The following is a 485-nucleotide window of genomic DNA, read 5'->3' on the forward strand; positions in this document are numbered from 1 at the left end:
TCTACCCTCTTTAATGTTAGGGTCATAAAGAATGAAAATACCTGCTCGTAGGTTGGAGGCTGCCTTTTGGTTAGCTATATCTCTCACGGGACCCATGAGAACACCATCTGCTGTAATGAATACGTGGTGGATATTTACACTCACGATTTTCCTGTGAAGGGATTTTATCATCATGACCTTCAGACTATGATACTGACCAACTCAATGTTCCATGCCTTGTTCAAAGAATGTCAAGATCTACAATTTAAATGGTGATCTACAGACCCCTATCCAGGTCTTATGCTCACAACGTTCCATCTGTAATAGGAAACTATCTACATCCTGAACACTACCATTTGATGACACAAAAAATGGCTTCATAAAAATCACACTGCTATGCAGAGATTTTTGAAAGCAAATCTAAGAACTCATCAAAAATTTAACAGAAATCAGCAGATTTGTGTTTATTTTTACCATAGCCTCTACATAAGATGGAAACTCTACAA

Source organism: Propithecus coquereli, unplaced genomic scaffold (genome assembly GCF_000956105.1).
Source record: "Propithecus coquereli isolate 6110/MARCELLA unplaced genomic scaffold, Pcoq_1.0 Scaffold337, whole genome shotgun sequence".
Lineage (NCBI taxonomy): Eukaryota > Metazoa > Chordata > Mammalia > Primates > Indriidae > Propithecus > Propithecus coquereli.